We start from the raw sequence: 19,726 nt of genomic DNA on the forward strand, positions 1-19,726 counted from the left end.
CAAGTTTAAATAAATGTATACAATATAACCTGATTTAGTCATTTTAAATATTACTATTATACATGTTATACATACAAATTATACCCATCCACATTTTTTTTACATAATTCTCTTAATTTTTTACCCCATTTTCATAGTATCCAATTGTCTTGTCCCATCGCAGCAATTCCTGTACGGCCTCCGGAGAGGCGAAGGTCTTCTGAAACACAACCCCGCCAAGCCGCACTGCTTCTTGACACAATGTACACTTAACTCGAAAGCCAGCCACACCACTGTGTCAGCAGAAACACCGTACACCTCGTGACCGTGTCAGTGTGCCTGCGACGGCCAGCCACAGGAGTCGCTACAGCGCGATGGGACAAGAACATACTTACTGGCCAAACCCTCCCCTAACTCGGACGACGCTGGGCCAATTGTGTGTCGCCTCATGGGTCTCCCGGTCGCAGCCGGCACGGGTATCGAACCAGCATCTGTAGCAATGCAGTTTGTACTGCGATGCAGTGTCTTAGACTGCTGCGCCACTTGGGAGGCCCCACCCACAAAGTTTTTAATGCTTATCAATTGTCTTGCACAAAGTATCTAAATATTAAAATACGACTTGAACGGGACTCTTAAAGAATTTAATTTAAATGTAAATTTATATTTTTGATCACAGAAACAATGAAAAAATATGGGAAAATAAATAAATAATGAAATGTTAATTACATAAAGCAGCCCGTGTAATCATCTGCCAGAGAGTAGCCCCAATCGGCCCGAGCTCCAAGTAATACATTTGGGTCAGATAATTCACACCGGAATCGGCCCAAGCTCATTCCCAGCCATAAGTAATACTGCCGAAGGTGGCCCAGACACTCAGCCAGCATCAGCCCAGATCCACTGTGCTAGCTGGGAATATACAAATATGTATTTTACAGTTATGAGGAAGGTGAAATCTTGTAGTTAGTCGTTTTTATAAATTGATTATACTATATTTTGAAAAAATCTAAGTAATTTCAAGCCTTATTCATACAGTTTTGTTGAATATGAAATAAATTATATGAAATATTTCATATCTTCATATTTGTTATCATATTTGTACTGTGTACTTGAGTTTGTGTTCTCAAAAGTGACTATACCTCAGAAATATATAACTATTTTTACCAGAAAGATGAGATTTTAATGTTTCTTGGAGTATGCAGCATTACTAGTGTTTACAGCCCTCTCATGATAAATAATAACTTTTGGGGATTACGTAGATTACATTTTCGATTACATTTGGTTACATTTATTAAATAACATTATTTCAATGCTCTCGGAACGTCATTAAAGTTTTCCTTGTGGTTTTTATGACAAGTTTTCTTAAAGTTATGAGAAAGGAATGTATGTTTTTAAATACAATTATTAGAACATTTTCTGAACGATACGAAAGTTTTCTTGTGGTTTTATGGAAAGTTTTCTTAACGTTCTCGGAACGTTCAAGGAACAATTTGAGAACATGACTTTAAATAAAACCATGAGGTACTGAAATTCCAGAAGAATATTGTTTCTTAACATTCTCTAAACTATTTGAGAACATTCCCATTGTCAAACCTGTTGGAGAACGTTTCGAGAACATTACCAACATTGAAATTAAACGTAACCATTTTTTTACTTTTAGGAAACGTTCTGTTAAAGTAATGAAATACCAAGAAAATATATATTTTATATCAAGTTCTAACCTTTTACAGCAGTGGGCTAAATCAGGGTCACACAGAATGTTTATTGTAGTCTTAAACAAATCTACTTTGAAACAAAAGTATACACCTCACACACAAGGTTATGGGCTTAAAAATGAAGACCCCAGTACCATGTCAGATATAGAGTTTAAATGTATTACATTTTGTGTTTGCATCCCTATATTACACTTTATATACATCAATCAAGACCGAAATATATATAAAAAAAAACTGTTTGACATAGAAACACTGTTTTAAAAAATGTATTGTTATTAATTATGAAATTATATTAATAACATTCCACTCATGAGGCCACTAGGTCATATGACTGAAGGAAAGGGCTACATGTGCTGATCATGTTCCAAAGCCAAGCAACTGTCCTGCACCATTCCCAGAAAGTTGTGGGAAGGTTGCATGCAGAATAACCATAAGACAACCACGATCTCACCAAGCTCAAATAAACATATGGTTCTCAGAACATTATGTGCGAGCTGGGATGTCATTTTTGTAGAACTTTCCAGACGAAAACCAAGTAAATTCCACAAATTGGGTCCCTGCTGTGGAGACTGGAGAGCACTTCTGGGTCAAGTACAGTAGTACCATTATTTATTCTACACACCACAGTTGTTTGGTAATATGTGCAAAAAATACTGAGTGTCAGAGTCACTCCTGTGTTATGATATAGATTAGTGGGGTTATCTCAGGGTGATGGTGAGTTATTAGATGTGTAATTACAACATCATGCTAGATAGTGAGAAGGGCCTTTGGTTTGCAGGTGCCTTGGGTCCCAGAGGGGACCTGCATTGCTCAAAGTGTTGCCACTGTCTATGTGCACATCTGGGCCGGCTGGCCCTGCATGGTCAGGTGTTGTTGTTCGCCTGCCTGCCTGCCTGGGAATAAGGCCACAGCTGCAGGGTGCACAGTTCCTCTCCTCTCCCTCCCCTGCATGGTGGGGAGAGAAAACCGACCTGGGCTCAAATAGAATTCAATATCTTTCAAATGCTTAAATTGTGCTTCATTGAACTGGCCTGGCACAGAGGAATTAATCAAATATGGCACCCCAGGTAGGCTCAAACAAATGCTCAAAGTATTTGAAAGATTACAAATACTATTTCAACCCTGGTCTGGGAGACCGAGACACACATGTGACCAGAGGCAAGGGATGCAGCAGAAGCAATAGTAGGCAGATCATTTCCCTAGGGGAGGGATGGATTACTGCGCACATCAGCAAAACACCAAACCTCAGCTCGTCCTGCACGTTTCTAAATGCTAAAACAAGCTGCACTAAGGGATATCTGCTCTGCACTAGGTCAGTGATGTTAAGAAAGATAATGTGATTGATAGCACTGATAGATTAAAATGTCATGGGGTTTGTGCCAATATGTTTCTAATTAAATGTGGCCTATGTAGGTTTTTCATTCTTCATTTCAAAGTAAGTTGATGTTGTGAGAGATGGACATGATCATCACAATGATCTGTAACCTACAGCGGAATGTGTTAACTGTGAATGGCTTTGAGCATGTGTATGTGTGTGTGTCTGTGTCTGTATGTGGGCTCAAGGGCCGTGTACAGATCATTCAGGGAGCAGGTGCTCCAAATTCATAATTCACATCTCAAATTCATGACATAATAACTGCCTCTGTAGCAATTTCTGTTGTTGTTGTTGGAGCATAGGCCTTTTTATTTCTGCAACAACAAACTCACTCATCACAAAAATATAAACGCAACATGCAGCAATTTCTAAGAGTTCATATAAGGAAATGAGTCATTTTAAATGAATTCATTGGGCTCTAATCTATGGATTTCACATGACTGAGAATACACATACGAATCTGCTGGTCACAGATACCTTAAAAAAAATGTAGGGGCGTGGATCAGAAATCCAGTCAGTATCTGGTGTGTCCAACACTTGCCTCATGCAGCACGACACATCTCCTTCGCATAGAGTTGATCAAGCTGTCGATTGTGGCCTGTGGAATCTTGTCCCACTCCTCTTCAATGGCTGTGCGAAGTTGCTGGATATTGGTGGAACTGGATCGTGCTGTCGTACACGTCAATCCAGAGCATCCCAAACATGCTCAATGGGTGACATATCTGGTGAGTATGAAGGCCATGGAAGAACTGGGACATTTTCAGCTTCCAGGAATTGTGTACAGATCCATGGGGCCGTGCATTATCATGCTGAAACATGAGGTGATGGCGACTGATGAATGACACGACAATGGGCCTCAGGATCTTGTCACGGTATTTCTGTGCATTCAAATTGCCATCGATAAAATGCAATTGTATTTGTTGTCTGTAGCTTACGCCTGCCCATACCATAACCCCATCACCACCACGGGGCACACACACAACGTCATCTGCCCGGTACAGTTGAAACCGGGATTCATCAGTGAAGAGCACACTTATCCAGCATACCAGTGGTCATCAAAGGTGAGCATTTTCCCACTGAAGTCGATTACGACTCCCAACTGCAGTCAGGTCAAGACCCTGGTGAGGATGACGAGCACGCAAATGAGTTTCTCTGAGACGGTTTCTGCAGAAATCTTTGCTTAGGCAAACCCACAGTTTCATCAGCTGTCTGGGTGGCTGGTATCAGACGATCCTGCAGGTGTAGAAGCCGGAGGTCCTGGGCTGGCATGGTTACACATGGTCTGGGTTGTGAGGCCGGTTGGACGTACTGCCAAATTCTCTAAAATGTCAACAGCTCTGGTGCATGCTCCCTCACAACTTGCACATTTTAGAGTGGCCTTTTATTGTCCCCAGTAGAAGGTGCACCTGTGTAATGATCATGCTGTTTCATCAGCTTCTTGATATGCCACACCTGTCAGGTGGATGGATTATCTTGGCAAAGGAGAAATGCTCAAAAACAGGGATGTAAACACATTTGTGCACAAAATTTGAGAGAAATAAAATTGTTGTAAGTATGGAACATTTCTGGGATCTTTTATTTCAGCTCATGAAACATGGGACCAACACTTTAATCTACATTTTGCATTTATATTTTTGTTCAGTGTAGTTACAGTGCCTCCTAAAGACTTGATTAACATCTGAAAAAGACAGTAGGCTATCAGCTGATCATTGATGTTGATGATTGATGTAAAGCTAGCTCGATATTTATTTTACTGATTGAGATATATCTTTAATGCTCTTAAATACTAACTTCATAATATAGCCTAATAATATTTAGGACCTTCATGATATATGGCTGGGTTGCTAGTGGCTTGTTTGGACATTTTTGTAGCCTATATATATGGTGGTTAGCCGCCTGTGTTCAGCGCTTAATTTGTAAATCAGGAGGTGCCGGAACAAAAAGTGAGCATAAGAGGGTGACCTGAGGAGCTCTGAGGTAGTGTACTGCAGGGTTTCCCAAACTCGGTCCTGGGCCCCCCTGGGTGCACTTTTTTTCCCCTTTCCCCCCCCTGAAACTACACAGCGGAATCAAATAATAAAACTTGATGATGAATTGGTTATTTTAATCAGTTGTGTAGTGCTAGGGAAAAATGAATAAATGTGCAAGACCGACTTTGGGAAACCTTGGCCTACCGGAATACATGAGAGGGAAAAATGCACCTTTATAATAATCCTCACATTTGTTTTGTGGCATAAAGTAGAGGCACTTACAGAAGTTGCACACAAGGAAAACATTTTGTAGCCCAGTGTCCGGAAAAATGTAGCCTTTTACAAATGCATTTCATGCAGTTCTATGTCATTTTAGGCTACATCACTGGTGACTTTGGCATAAAAACAATTTATACCGCACAAATTATCGAAATGAGGCCACTTTGACACTGACAAACTGAGAATATGTGATCAATAAAAACAACCTCTTCTTTAATCCATCAACAGCTTAGGCCTAGGTGTGTGGAAACACACATATTGTACAATTATATGGACAAAATTGTAGTCCTGAAAAAGCTTTCCAGTTTCACTGACTCACCCATGATGCACAGCTCACTGTCCAGCAATGCTTGAGCTGCGCAAAAGCCTATCTCTTATTTTACTTTGTAAAACAATGTTCTCTCAATAGGCCTATTTGGAAGTTGATAAAATATTTTGGTAGCCTATAGCTGACAGATTACGCTTCTCTTTTCAGCAGGAGCAATTTGCTTTGCAACCTGTGTTTTCCCGCAGTTGTATTTGAAATATTGTGGATGGCCTGTTTTGTCTTCACTGACAGTTTTGCCGTGTGTTCCCGACTGTGGGCTTTGCCTTGTTATTGGGCTACACACAATCCACAGCTAGCCTAATAAAAATAAAATAAGCTATTGATCCTCTGTGGATAAATTATAGGCCTACTCATGGTGTAGTAGGCTTTCTGAATTATTTCATTTCTTTCTGAACAGACAGCAGTAATTCTATAACTTTGGCAAATGTATTTCAATTTATCAGGGGTGCTGCAGCACCGGCCGGCACCCTTCCAGCTATGATTCTATAAGGAAATAAATTATGAAGTGCTGCTGCGCGTAGGCTATTAGCCAACCAAACCGAATATTGATGATGATGTAAATCAAGTGTTATCAAGTGTTAAGCTGCAATATGTAACTTTTTGGGAAACCTGACCAAATTCACATTGAGAAATGTGAGTTATAGATCTGTCATTATCATGGAAAGAAAGTCAACGAAGCTGTACATCTGCTCTATGTGCTCTGTTTCTATGCTTATATAACCCCTTTCATGAGAACGTTTCAGGAGTTAACCCCTCAGAAGTCCTTCCACACAAGCATAAGACATTGGATACAATGACTTAATGCTGAACACTTCTGTCTAATGACCAACATATTCAGTCCTGTCACCAGCAAAAACAGGAATTGTACCTGTAAATGAAGTATAACTTACCTGTGATTCAAGGTAACATAATTATTGATGGTGAATTCCTTAAGAAATATATCTAAGTACACAGACATAGTTAACATTTCAATAGGTATAGTATGAAGGCCAAAGCACCTTGAGGTCGACAGTGAAAAGGGAAAATAAAATACAGCGGAATGGCCAGACTCGAGGGAAATGGTGCCATCCTCCTTCACCCCACACATGGCCTGTGTGACCTGTCCTCCTTTGAGCTTGGTGATTGACCAGAGTCGCTGATGTGTATTGTTGCTCCTAGGCTGTTCACTTATCATCCAACTTGATTTTTTCTGCCATTTTTCCCCTTTTCCGTATTCCTTCCTTCCTCTTTTCCTGGACACAGTATTTCTTGACTGGAGCTTAAATAATTCCATTGGAATCCTCTTAGGATGGGTTCCCAGCACTTGGCAATTAAACAATTACATTTAATCAGCATGGGGCGACGCTTCCAGTCACCCTCATTTCAGACGTTGATTAAAAGCAATTCTGCTGTGGTTATTGCAGACGACTTTATAACACTGCGGTTCACATAGGTTTACTGCATGGTGATGTGAGGGGTCAGATTGGATGGCATTATGGCAGGTTTACTTCACTGGTGGGTGAGACAAGAGGAGAGCTGTTTTTTCTCCTGATAACTAGAGGTGAAATGACAGATTCACAGTCAGTAGACGTGCATGGATTGTCCTGTCCCTAATCAGACATGGTTAAAGAGCGACTGCCTTTAAAAAGCAACGAATCCCTTTAAAAATGGCCTATGTGGCATCGATATGAGTCAGAAACAGTTATTCTAGTGTCAAAATTGAATACAAAGTGTAAATAGGATAATTTATGTCATAAAGTCTGTCTCTTCTAAAACAGAGTTTGGAACATCCGTGCGTCACAACGGGTAAATTACGTTTGGGTTTTGATTTGATGATGTACATTTGCCCACTAAATGGGGTGAACAGCTGCAGTGATTTCTCTCTATCAAGTAGCATAGACAGTGAGACAGACCTGCCCAGCAATTTTACATAAGACATCACACATTTTTAACATGAGAAATACTGCACCATACTCCTTAGTTAAATGTAAAATTGTGCAACTGAAACATTCTCGGCAAAATTGTCAAAATGAATTACAGATTTCTTGAGTTATCTAAAATTAATTCTGTGGATTTTGAGGAAGTGAAATAGGCTTCCACGTTTACAGTGTCACATTGGAGACGAACATCATTAACCAAACGCGGAATCGGTGTCACGTATACTCCCTCTCCGGCCTCCAGGTCATCAGGCTTGTCACGACTTCTGCCGAAGTCGATGCCCCTCCTTGTTCGGGTGGTGCTCGGCGGTCGACGTCACCGGTCTTCTAGCCATCATTGATCCATTTTTCATTTTCCATTGGTTTTGTCTTCCTACACACCTAGTTCCAATCCCATTCATTACATGTTGTGTATTTAACCCTCTGTTTCCCCTCATGTCCTTGTCAGAGATTGTTTGTTGTTAAGTGCTCGTGTATTTGTATTGGTGCGCGACGGGTTATTTTACCCATGTTATTTTATTTATGTACGTTGGTTTTTGGAGTTTGTTTTATCTTAATTAAACTACTCGAGTTACACCAAGTTGGTTTCTCCTGTGCCTGACTTCCCTGTCACCTACACACACGACAATGATAAGGCTGCTGATTGTCCCGCACACCTGTCACCATCGTCAAGCGCACCAGCGCCTGATGACACTCACCTGGACTCCATCACCTCCTTGATTATCTTCCCTATATCTGTCACTCCTCTTGGTTCTTTCCTCAGGTGTTATAAATGTTTGCAAATGTATATATATATATATATATATATATATATAATATATATATATATATATATATATATATATATATATACTGCTCAAAAAAATAAAGGGAACACTTAAACAACACAATGTAACTCCAAGTCAATCACACTTCTGTGATATCAAACTGTCCACTTAGAAAGCAACACTGATTGACAATAAATTTCACATGCTGTTGTGCAAATGGAATAGACAACAGGTGGAAATTATAGGCAATTAGCAAGACACCCCCAATAAAGGAGTGGTTCTGCAGATGGGGACCACAGACCACTTCTCAGTTCCTATGCTTCCTGGCTGATGTTTTGGTCACTTTTGAATGCTGGCGGTGCTTTCACTCTAGTGGTAGCATGAGACGGAGTCTACAACCCACACAAGTGGCTCAGGTAGTGTAGCTCATCCAGGATGGCACATCAATGCGAGCTGTGGCAAGAAGGTTTGCTGTGTCTGTCAGCGTAGTGTCCAGAGCATGGAGGCGCTACCAGGAGACAGGCCAGTACATCAGGAGATGTGGAGGAGGCCGTAGGAGGGCAACAACCCAGCAGCAGGACCGCTACCTCCGCCTTTGTGCAAGGAGGAGCAGGAGAAGCACTGCCAGAGCCCTGCAAAATGACCTCCAGCAGGCCACAAATGTGCATGTGTCTGCTCAAACGGTCTGAAACAGACTCCATGAGGGTGGTATGAGGGCCCGACGTCCACAGGTGGGGGTTGTGCTTACAGCCCAACACCGTGCAGGGCGTTTGGCATTTGCCAGAGAACACCAAGATTGGCAAATTCGCCACTGGCGCCCTGTGCTCTTCACAGATGAAAGCAGGTTCACACTGAGCACGTGACAGACGTGACAGAGTCTGGAGACACCGTGGAGAACGTTCTGCTGCCTGTAACATCCTCCAGCATGACCGGTTTGGCGGTGGGTCAGTCATGGTGTGGGGTGGCATTTCTTTGGGGGGCCGCACAGCCCTCCATGTGCTCGCCAGAGGTAGCCTGACTGCCATTAGGTACCGAGGTGAGATCCTCAGACCCCTTGTGAGACCATGTGCTGGTGCGGTTGGCCCTGGGTTCCTCCTAATGCAAGACAATGCTAGACCTCATGTGGCTGGAGTGTGTCAGCAGTTCCTGCAAGAGGAAGGCATTGATGCTATGGACTGGCCCGCCCGTTCCCCAGACCTGAATCCAATTGAGCACATCTGGGACATCATGTCTCGCTCCATCCACCAATGCCACGTTGCACCACAGACTGTCCAGGAGATGGCGGATGCTTTAGTCCAGGTCTGGGAGGAGATCCCTCAGGAGACCATCCGCCTCCTCATCAGGAGCATGCCCAGGCGTTGTAGGGAGGTCATACAGGCACGTGGAGGCCACACACACTACTGAGCCTCATTTTGACTTGTTTTAATGACATTACATCAAAGTTGGATCAGCCTGTAGTGTGGTTTTCCACTTTAATTTTGAGTGTGACTCCAAATCCAGACCTCCATGGGTTGATAAATTGGATTTCCATTGATTATTTTTGTGTGATTTTGTTGTCAGCACATTCAACTATGTAAAGAAAAAAGTATTTAATAAGATTATTTCTTTCATTCAGATCTAGGATGTGTTGTTTAAGTGTTCCCTTTATTTTTTGGAGCAGTATATATAAAAACTTAAATACCTTATTTAAATAAGAACTCAGGGATTTTTCTTTGAGACTCGAAATTGAGCTCAGATGCATCATGTTCCCATTGATCATCCTTGAGATGTTTCTACAACTTGATTGGAGTCCACCTGTAGTAAATTCAATTGATAGGACATGATTTGGAAAGGCACACACCTGTCTATATAAGGTCCCACAGTTGACAGGGCACATCAGAGTAAAAACCAAGCCATGAGGTCGAATGAATTGTCCCTAGAGCTCCGAGACAGGATTGTGTCGAGGCACAGATCTGGGGAAGACTACCACATTTCTTTTTCAGCATTGAAGGTCCCCAAGAACACAGTGACCTCCATCATTCTTAAATTGAATAAGTTTGTAACCACCTAGACTCTTCCTAGAGCTGGCCATCCAGACAAACTGAGCAATCGGGAGAAGGGACTTGGTCAAAGAGGTAACACAGAACCCAATGGTCACCCTGAAAGAGTTCCTTTGTCGAGTTCCTTTGTGGAGAACCATCTCTGCAGCACTCTACCAATCAGGTTTTCATGGCAGAGTGGCCAGACGGAAGCCACTCCTCAGTAAAAGGCACATGGAATGCCGCTTGGAGTTTGCCAAAAGGCACCTAAAGACTCTCAGACCATGAGAAACAAGATTATCTGGTCTGATGAAACCAAGACTGAACTCTTTGGACTGAATGCCAAGCGTCACATCTGGAGGAAACCTGCCACCATCTCTACGGTGAAGCATGGTGGTGGCATTATCATGCTGTGGGGATGTTTTTCAGTGGTTTGGACTGGGAGACTAGTCAAGATCGAGGGAAAGATGAACGGAGCAAAGTACAGAGAGATCCTTGATGAAAACCTGCTCCAAAGCTCTCAGGACCTCAGACTGGGGCGAAGGTTCACCTTCCAACAGGACAATGACCCTAAGCACACAGTCAAGACAACGCAGGAGGGGCTTCGGGACAAGTCTCTGAATGTCCTTGAGTGGCCCAGCCAGAGCCCGGTCTTGAACCCGATCAAACATCTCTGGAGAGACCTGAAAATAGCTGTGCAGCGACGCTCCCCATCCAACCTGACAGAGCTTGAGAGGATCTGCAGAGAAAAATGGGAGAAACTCCCCAAATACAGGTGTGCCAAGCTTGTAGCGCCATACGAGAAGACTCGAAGCTGTAATTGCTGCCAATGTTTCTTTAAAAAAGTACTGAGTAAAGGGTCTGAATACTTATGTAAATGTGATATTTCAGTTTTTATTTCATAAATTTGCAAAAATTTCTAAGAACCTGTTTTTGCTTTGTCATTATGGGGTAATGTGTGTAGATTATTGAGGGAAAATTTTTAGATGAGGCTGTAACGTAACAAAATTTGGAAAAAGTCAAGGGGTCTGAATACTTTCCGAATGCACTGTATTCCTTGACTCTTCACCTGCTTCTCAAACTGGCAGAGAGAAGTAGCCGATGGAAGCATTGGAGGAGATCAGATAGCGCCTTTCTCCATGTCTCCCTTCTCTCCTGTCTCCTACATCCCCTCTCCTCTGACTCCCCTCTCCTCTGTCTCTCCTGTCTTCCCTCTCTCCTCCTCCCTCTCCCCTTTCTCCCGTCCATCAATCAATCAATCCAATGTATTTATAAAGCCCTTTTAACATCAGCAGATGTCACAAAGTGCTTATATGGAAACCCAGTCTAAAACCCCAAACAGCAAGCAATGCAGATGTAGAAGCAGGGTGGCTAGGAAAAACTCCCTAGAAAGGCAGGAAACTAGGAAGAAACTTAGAGAGGAACCAGGTTCTGAGGGGTGGCCAGTCTTCTTCTTGCTGTGCTGGGTAGAGATTATAAGAGTCCATGGCCATTAAGGCCAAAACCTTCTTCAAGATGTTCAAATGTTCATAGATGACCAGCAGGGTCAAATAATACACACCACCATTGAGTTGTAAAAGAGGTCCAGACCCATCATACTCTACTCTAATGTCTCCCCTGTCATCTGTCTCCCTTCTCCCCTGTCTCCTCTCCACAGCACCATTGCTATGAGTTGTAATAGGGTCCAGGCCCAGCGTCCTACTCTAGTGCAACACAGGTGCCTGTAGTGTTAAGACAGTTGCCCCACTGGCTCTCCGGCCCTCTTAATTAGCATCTTCCATCAGCTGGCAGTTGCAGACAGACAGAGGGCTTCAAGCATGACGGAGAAACATGTATAGCCTTCGTTGTAGGAGTGAGTTCACAGTGCACTAGATCTCTGTTCTTTATAGATGGATATATCATGTGTGGGGTCAGGGGTCCGCTGGTTTTATTTGATTCGTCAATCAAGGATTGGTAAAAGTTATTTGTAGGACACTTACCATTTGTTTCAGATGGAGAAATTCAGTCTGTTGTTGTAGAGGGACAGATTAGTGAATTGAGCTTGAGTCCCGTGCCAGACAGAGAGACAGAGATATGAGTCAGATATGAGTCAGATACAAAAGCATTTATCTCAAATATAGATAAAAACCTTCCTCAGTGAGTCCGGGAATGTAGCCAACAGTATACTCAGTATACTCAATAGCAGTATAATATCGGCGCTGTAACAATACTCTCTTCTAATGACATTCTCCCAGTAACTCCTTGCCTCTACATGTCACGGGGGAGAGGCGCTACAAAAAGTGATAATTACATGAAATATACATAGAGAATAAAGGGAGCATGTTTACATAACCAGGCCCATAAATATCTGACATTGTTCTCCGACTCCTTTTAAGCTGATCTCAGAGGGATGCCATTTTAATGACATGATGGTTTAAAGAGATGCTGCTCCGTCTCGTTCCATATTTAATTAACTTTTGCTTTTCTGACGAGGCGGAGAGAAAAAAAGAAGAATGAAGAAAAGCGTGATAGAGACAAACACACGATAGCGGAGGATCGACAATAACAAATAGCTCGGAGAACAGAGAGTGAAGCGGAGGGAGCGCGGAGACCTTGTCACGCTTTTGTGAGCTGTTTACAATACAAGATATGCAAGAGAGGAGTGCGGCGGAGGGAGAGAGAGAGAGGGGTTAGGAAAAGGGGAGATAGAAAGAGGTGAAGATAGAGAAGGAGAGAGAAATAAGAGCGCTAAGGAGAGAGGGAATAGAGGGAAAAAGAGGGAGCAATAAAGAAAATGAGGGTGAGAGAAAGTAGGGAATAGAGAGAGTGAGAGAAAAGGAAAGACAGAAGCAGGGGGAATGAGGCCTTTATATCCCACGAGGCACCATTATAGAGCATTTCCTAGTTCACCAATAAGCACAAGACATGAAGGAAAACAAATGACAAACTAACTGGTATTATGAGGCAATGCGATTAGCTCCCATTTTGCCCCACCTCAATAAGGCAAAACAAACAGAGACAAAAATAAGACAACAAAAAACATCTCCACTGTAGTGTTAGGGCCTACTGCCGGTAAAGCATTCAATCAAACATACTGTATAATACCATGGAATGAATGATTCAAGTTGCATTAGCCCGAATACAGCTAAACCATACCTTTTCTATCTTCAGTATTGCTGTGTCTGTCTCTCTGTCTTACATTCTCTATCTACAGTATATATGCCCATATTAGTAAAGTTATTGTATTCTTGCTTGGCTCTCTCCTACTCTCCCCCTCATTCACTCAGGCTCAGAGCAGAGGCCATGCGAAGGCAAGTGATCGGCTCTTCCCTCCTTTGTCCACCCCCCCCACCCCCCACCCCCCTCCCTCCCGTGGCCCTGATGGCTAATGATCCCCCCTGCCTCCTGAACTGGGAGAAGCTGAAGGTGAGTCTCTCCCTCCAGTCATCATCTCCCATCCCACCACACTGCCCTAGCAGACCCAACAAGACAGCCAGCCACTTAAAACAGGATTCTTTTTTTTATTCTCCAAAATGAATTAAACACCAAGCAATGAAATATAGACTATGTGGGGTCAAACCCACAGGAGGTCTCTTGGCACCTTCATGCCAGTGTGATGGGAAGGTAAGGATAAAGACAAAGAGAAATTTGAGAGAGAGAGAACTGTATATCAATAATGCACCGTACATACAGCTAGCTAACTGTGTAAGTGGGAAGAACACAGCTCAAGAGTAAGTTGAACTCTAGATCACATAGGGCAAGCTACATCGATATCTCCAATAAAATCTGTTAATTTAACATTATGATGGATCGTTGTATTACAGACAGTTGAGGTAATATTTGTTATACTGTAGTAGTATTGTAGTGATGCATCATAGTGTATTAGAGGAAGAGAGTACATGGTGTTGCATGGGGCGGGTGTGAATCTCCTCCAAGACACCATGTACTGATATTCGATATTCACAGCTACACTTTTTTTGTCCAATTATCACCTGAGACGAGATGTTGAGATATTTTTGTTCTTGCCATCCACACTTCTATAGCCCTTAAGTTTCTATATGTTTGTTTTACGTCAATGTGATTAGTCTTTTTTTTAATCTTAAGGCTTCCTGTAAAGATGGATCTCACTGAGAGCCAATGACCCTTAAGATATAGAAGAATCTAACAAGATGATTACATGTTCTACCTGGAACTTGTAAGTAATACATATAGCAGCAAATACACATACACGGTTAAAGGGAAACTTTTGTCACTGTTAAGTCCACAGGTTACCTACCTATATAAGTAAGATATTACAACAATCTTCTTTAAAAGGGATACTTAATGATTTTGGCAATGAAGCCCTTTATCTACCGCAAATCACTATTTATAGAATGTTTTCACTTTTGATGACGTCATCGGGTAGAACTTTTTAACTTTATTTTGTTTTACTACAAAACGTTTAAATGCGCTGTTTTCTCATATGTAGACACTGGTATGGTGCTGGAGATAATGAATATGAGGTTGAAAAGTGGCGGAATGAGCACTTTGAACACAATTCAAAATCCAGTTGGTCTACAAATGAATAACTGATATGTTGGAGTCACGTATCCATCTCAACCAAAAATCTACGTTTTTGGTGAACAGCTGAGGGATGGGGCTGGAGAAATGTAACTACAGTGCATTCAGAAAGTATTCACACCCCTTGACTTTTTCCAAATTTTGAAACTTTACAGCCTTATTATAAAATTGATGAAAAGGTTATTTTTCATCATCAATCTTCACATAATACCACACAATAACAAAGCAAAAACAGGTTTTTAGAACTGTTTGCAAATTTATTGCAAATAAAAAATGGAAATATAACATTTACATAAGTAAACCCTTTACTCAATACTTTGTTGATGCACCTTTGTCAGCGATTACAGCCTCAAGTCTTCTTGGGTATGATGCTACAAGCTTGGCTCACCTGTATTTGGAGAGTTTCTCTCTCTGCAGATCCTCTCAAGCTCTGTCAGATTGGATGGGGAGCGTCACTGCACAGCTATTTTCAGGTCTCTCCAGAGACGTTCGATTGGGTTCAAGTCTGAGCTCCGGCTGGGCCACTCAAGGACATGCAGAGACCTGTCCTGTCCTGAAGCCACTCCAGGATGCTGGCCTTCTAGGCAGAGTTGCAAAGAAAAAAATCATATCTCAGACTGGCCAATAAAATAAAAGATTAAGATGGGCAAAAGAACACAGACACTGGACAGAGGAACTCTGGCTAGAAGGCCTGCATCCCGGAGTCGCCTCTTCACTGTTGACGTTGAGACTGGTGTTTCGCGAGTACTATTTAATGAAGCTGCCAGTTGGGGACTTGTGAGGCTTCTGTTTCTCAAACTAGACACTCTAATGTACTTGTCCTCTTATTCAGTTGTGCCCGGGGCCTCCCACTCCTCTTTCCATTCTGCTTAGAGCCAGTTTGGGAGTAGTACACAGCATTGTACGAGATCTTCAGTTTCTTGGCAATTTCTCGCATGGAATAGCCTTCATTTCTCAGAACAAGAATAGACTGACGAGTTTCAGAAGAAAGTTCTTTGTTTCTGGCCATTTTGAGCCTGCAATCGAACCCACAAATGCTGATGCTCCAAATACTCAACTGGTCTAAAGAAGGCCAGTTTTATTGCTTCTTTAATCAGGACAACAGTTTTCAGCTGTGCTAACATAATTTCAAAAGGGTTTTCTAATGATCAATTAGCCTTTTAAAATGATAAACTTGGATTAGCTAACACAACGTGCAATTGGAACACAGGAGTGATGGTTGCTGATAATGGGCCTCTGTACGCCTATGTAGATATTCCATAAAAAATCTGCCATTTAGCTACAATAGTCATTTACAACATTAACAATGTCTACACTGTATTTCTGATCAATTTGATGTTATTGAACTGTAGTGTATATAAATACCAGAATTCCTATAATATCCTCCAATATTCTATATGTGCAACTTGGTATTGTATTTGGGTTGCTATAACATTTGGTTTGAAGCAACTTTGAGGATTTGGGTATGCTTTTTGAAGCATCTGCCATATGCCTTACCACTCCCATTGCTTCACTAGCAGTGATGCTAATGCTGGCTGTCGGGTCATTGTCAGGATCAATGGATGAATCACTTCTTGTTAATAAAATGAAGTATTACTAAAATCTTGGTGTACCGCCCCTTTAAGTGCCAGTAGTTTTTACCACATAAATATACTGAACAAAAATATAAAAGCAATATGTAAAGTGTCCTATGTTTCATGAACTGAGATAAAAGATACAATACATTTTCCATATGCACAGAAAGCTTATTTGTTTCAAATTTTGTGCACACATTTGTTTACATCCTTGTTAGTGAAAATGTCCCCTTTTGCCAAGATAATCCATCCACCTGACAGGTAAGGCATATCAAGAAGCTGATGAAACAGCATTATCATTACACAGGTGCACCTTGTGCTGGGGATAATAAAAGGCCGCTCTAAAATATGCAACATTTTGTCACACAACACAATGCCACATATATCTCAAGTTTTGAGGGAGCTTGCAATTGGCATGGAAATTGCAGGAATGTCCACCAGAGCTGTTACCTGAGAATTTTATGTTCCTTTTTCTACCATAAGCCGCCTCCAACGTTGTTGTAGAGAATTTGGTGGTACATCCAACCGGCCTCACAACCTCGGACCGCGTATAACCACGCCAGGCCAGGACCTCCACATCTGGCCTCTTCACCAGCGGGATCGTCTGAGACCACCCACCCGGACAGTTGATGTAAATGTGGGTTTGCACAACAAAATAATTTCTGCACAAACTGTCAGAAACCGTCTCAGCGAAGCTCATCTGCGTGCTTGTAATCCTCACCAGGGTTTTAACCTGACTTTAGTGGGAAAATGCTCACCTTCGATGGCCACTGGCTGGAGAAGTGTGTTTTTCACGGATGAATCCCCATTTCAAATGTACCGGGCAGACAGCGTATATGGCGTCGTGTGGAAAAGTAGTTTGAGGATGACAACCTTTGTGAACAGAGTGCCCCATGGTGGCAGCGGGCATAAGCTATGGACAACGAACACAATGTTGCATTTATATTTTTGTTCAGTGTATTTAATTTAATAAAACATTTGAAATGGGAATTAATCCGTGATTGAGCTTAGGTACATCCTGTTTCCATTGATCATCCTTGAGATGTTTCTACAACTTGATTGGAGTCCACCTGTGGTAAATTCAATTGATTGGACATGATTTGGAAAGGCACACATCTGTCTATATAAGGTCCCACAGTTGACAGTGCATGTCAGAGCAAAAACTATGTCATGAGGTCGAAGGAATTGTCTGTAGAGCTCCGAGACAGGATTGTGTCGAGGCACAGATCTGGGGAAGGTTACCAAAACATTTCTGCAGCATTGAAGGTTCCCAAGAACACAGTGGCCTCCATCATTCTTAAATGGAAGAAGTTTGGAACCACTAAGACTCTTCCTAGAACTGGCCGCCCGGCCAAACTGAGCAATCAGGGGAGAAGGGCCTTGGTCAGGGAGGTGACCAAGAACCCGATGGTCACTCTGACAGAGCTCCGGAGTTCCTCTGTGGAGATGGGGGTACCTTCCAGAAGGAAAACCATCTCTGCAGCACTTCACCAATCAGGCTTTTGTGGTAGAGTGGCCAGACGGAAGCCACTCCTCAGTAAAAGGCACATAACAGCCCGCTTGGAGTTTGCCAAAAGGCACCTAAAGAACTCCCAGACCATGAGAAACAAGATTCTCAAGATTGAACTCTTTGGCCTGAATGCCAAGTGTCACGTCTGGAGGAAACCTGGCACCATCCTACGGTGAAGCATTGTGGTGACAGCATCATGCTCTGGTGATGTTTTTCAATGGCAGGGACAGCGAGACTAGTCAGGATCGAGGCAAAGATGAACGGAGCAAAGTCCTTGATAAAAAGTGTTGCTCAGCCTATTGTTTTTTAACCATAGAAATGTATACCTGAAAATGAACATCGATACACAAGTATTGTATTTTTGTTATAGTATTGTCATGGTGTTTTATATGTTGACTTCCAAAAACAATGTGGAATCTATAAGGAAAGCATTTATTTTGTAGAGGTCACATTGTCAGAACATACCATTTTCTTATACTATCAACAGATGACTCATATAATTCACATATTTTGTTTCAAATGCGTAGTGGCGGGAAGTAGTTTGGGGTGGGGGGGCTGCGATTTGGGCGATGCAGATTCAAATCTTTTGCCTGCGCTGAAGACGTCTGCTAATACAGGACTAGTAAAGACCCAGTGCACTACTTTCGTGACATTTTTTAACTAAATGTATTTGAGTCTGATAATTATCTGTAGAAAACAGTTAATTCGATAATTATTGTGGAATATAAGAACAGTTGCTTGACATACCAGTATTTTTTCCAGTTTCTTGAAATACTTTGCAAATGCAACTTATTTCTGTGTGAAAACTGAAATGGTCTATTTACTCCTTTTAAGTAGATCAGCTTATCCAAAGTGCATACATTTTCATACTGGTCCCCTGTGGGAATTGAACCCACAACCATAGCATGCAAGCACCATGCTCTACCAACTGAGCTACATCATCACATCACAAACTGCTTGGTCTCTCAATGTACTCAATTAGTGTATTGTGCGTTTTTTGTCTCATGGTGATGGAAAGTCTGCAGGTACAAAACTAGATGACCAGCCTATGTACAATACAGCATTGTACATTTACATTAAGTGGTTTGTAAGGATGGTAAATTACTACAGCACAAAAAGTGGTTGTTTTCTATGTTTATTTGATTAAGAAAATGATTTATTTGATGTGGATGTTTTGTGTCTTTGCCCATAACTTTGCACCTTTTGATGTAAATGTTTGCGGACAGGGTTTTGTTCTTTCTCGATTCCATTAGGATGACAGTCGCAGAAAAGGGGACAGGGCAACAACTCTCACAATTCCAACTATTGAATCCTGCAAGATACTATTCTTAGTTATACAACTATCTTTTTCTTTTGCCACAGCGGACATTCTGAAAATATTTTTTTGCCCTTGCTACAGATGTCTAAATCGGTCCGCTAATACTAGTGTATATATATACTAGTGTGTATATATATATATATATATATATATATATATATATATATATTATATATATATATATATATATATATATTTTATTATTATTAATATATATTTTTTAATTACGATTAAGTAGGGATGCTCAGCACCCCTACGTCCTGCGGCTATGCTCAAATGTCATACCATATATACAGTGCTGCTTGAAAGTACGTGAACCCCTTTTTTGTTTGTTTTTACTATGAAATCTTCAATAATCAGAACCAGTCTTTTTGATCTGACATAACAGGTTTATATTTACCAATACTATATGTTGGTGTAGAGGAAATCAAGCGTGTAGTA

This window comes from Salmo salar, chromosome 03, assembly GCF_965601325.2.
Source record: "Salmo salar chromosome 03, fSalSal1, whole genome shotgun sequence".
Taxonomy (NCBI): Eukaryota; Metazoa; Chordata; class Actinopteri; order Salmoniformes; family Salmonidae; genus Salmo; species Salmo salar.